The sequence below is a fragment of the Rhinopithecus bieti genome, unplaced genomic scaffold (genome assembly GCF_001698545.2).
Source record: "Rhinopithecus bieti isolate Rb0 unplaced genomic scaffold, ASM169854v2 scaffold_64386, whole genome shotgun sequence".
Lineage (NCBI taxonomy): Eukaryota > Metazoa > Chordata > Mammalia > Primates > Cercopithecidae > Rhinopithecus > Rhinopithecus bieti.
The window spans coordinates 377,916-380,092 of record NW_016824886.1 but is presented as its reverse complement, the minus strand read 5'-3'; positions in this window follow the sequence as shown (position 1 = coordinate 380,092).

The window sequence follows — 2,177 nt, the reverse complement described above, 5'->3', positions numbered from 1 at the left end:
CTGTCAATATTTTTTTCTGGCTTTTTATGTGTATCATTCACTGGAATACAAAATGGTAAATTAGGTGATTTTCTCTTTATAGAGATATTCTAGCTAATAAAGGAAGAAAGAATGATAAAATTAAAATGTCCTCATTTAACAAAAGCGCTAGTGAATGAAGGGATCTAGGCATTTATCAACAACTAGGAGTGTCACAATAAGGGAAACAAGCAGGCATGTATAGCTTCTGAAAAGGGGCGCAGCCCTGCCTAGGAAAGCTCTATGTCAAAAAAGAATAAATAAGTAAGCATGAATATGGCCAATCTTCTAGATTCAATTTACAGGGAATATTAAATACAGAGAATAGAGAGTAATGTTAAACACCAGCAAATGGATGCAAAAGAAAATCCAGAATGTGGAAAACTGTAAGAGACACAGCAACTTGGTTTCTTTAACAAATAATGACAGAGAGGGAGAGAGAGAAGAAGAAGAAGGGGACATCTGTAGACTGAAGAGCTCTCAACCGCTCAAAACATATACATTTTATATGGAATCTGATTATAAAAAAGCAAATTGTAAAAGAGAATGACAGTGAATAGCCAAAGGATGAGGCCAAGAAATAAGGGTTAATATTAATAAATGTGACAATGATATTGCAGTTATTTTATCAAAAAAGAGTAATTATCTTTTGAAATACACATTGATACATTTACGGATAAAGTGATAGAAAATAAAAGCTTTTATAGAATTGCAGTTGGCATTTGTGTTTTCACTTACTCTATTCGCTTACATTTATATTTAAAATAATAAAATCTATTACTAAGCTTTTAAAAAAAATGTGACGCTAGCCTTTAGATCACATGGCTAGAATTGAAACAATGATTTGACATTTCTGTCTTAAGCCTTTGCTCATGTGTACTTGGAGCTCCCCAAGGACAAGGACTGTAGCATGTCAGCTCTATATTCAAAGTGTCTGCAATATTGATGGTTCATAGTAGGTGTCGAGGAAATATTTATTTAAGCTGGTGTTTAATTTAACTATATTTAATCAGGTTAACTCAAACTTTAAAGATGTTCCCATATGAATGAAACACACACTGACCTTTCCTGTTCATTTGATCACAAGACAGGAGGATGTATAAAAGTACTCATCATCATCATTTATTTCTCTCTCGCTACTCCTTCAATAAATAACATTTCGTGAAATACTCTCCTTTTGGGATAATCACAACATAGCAACGTGGGACCAAAAAATTTGCTTTACTTAGTTTGAATAGAGCATGGCTTCATCAGATATGTGATTCTTAAGTTAAAAAGATACCATAAATTTCATTTTCCAGTATTTTTTTTTTTTTTTTTTACTGATTTTGAGTAATATTTTGGAAAGAAGGTATCTTAAACTATCATCATCATCAAGACTTCCTGAGCAGCTTGGGAGATGTAGCCGTGCCCCAAATTTATAAACAAGTTCCTACATAGATACAGACAAAGATTGAACATCACAGATCATTCTACGCTTTGTTACATACTTGGAAAATAAACTGTGACATTTTTATTCTAGATGATACAAAATTTAAAGGTTATTGGTTGACTTCTTTCTGAGTCAGTCATTCACTTGCTTTTGAATTTGGGGAGTTCTCAGGTACAAAATAAAGCAAAGCATACAAGATTTGCTGCCAGAAAATTTAATTCAACAGTGTAGCTAGATCATAATTCATTTTATGTTGTGTATTTTTAAGGACAAGAGAAGGAAAGGGAAAGAAAATTTACCAAATCCTTTCTATGTGCCAGGCCCTTTGTACATTATCTTTTAATTCTCAGGGCAGCCAGGAATGGGGGATGGCATTTTATTCATTTTACAGTAGAGGAAGTGGTGGGAGTGTGTATCAGTGAGGGTAACAGACTGATTAAACTTAATTCAAAGGCGATGAGGTAGGATTCACAGTGATTTGCCTGACTCCAGTGCCTGTATATGCTCCTTCCCGTTATAGTGAACTATATCTGCAGAATAACGAGGTTAGATTACTACTGAGTGGCAAGCCGAAAGGATGTTTTAACAGAGTCCTTCATACCAAATTAGATATCTATGTGTGACATAGAATCCAGGAAGACTTTGGTTGTATTTCAAAGAAAATTTCCCCCAATAGATGATGAAGGTGATTCTTTTTTTTTTTTTTTTTTTTTTTTTTTTTTTTTTT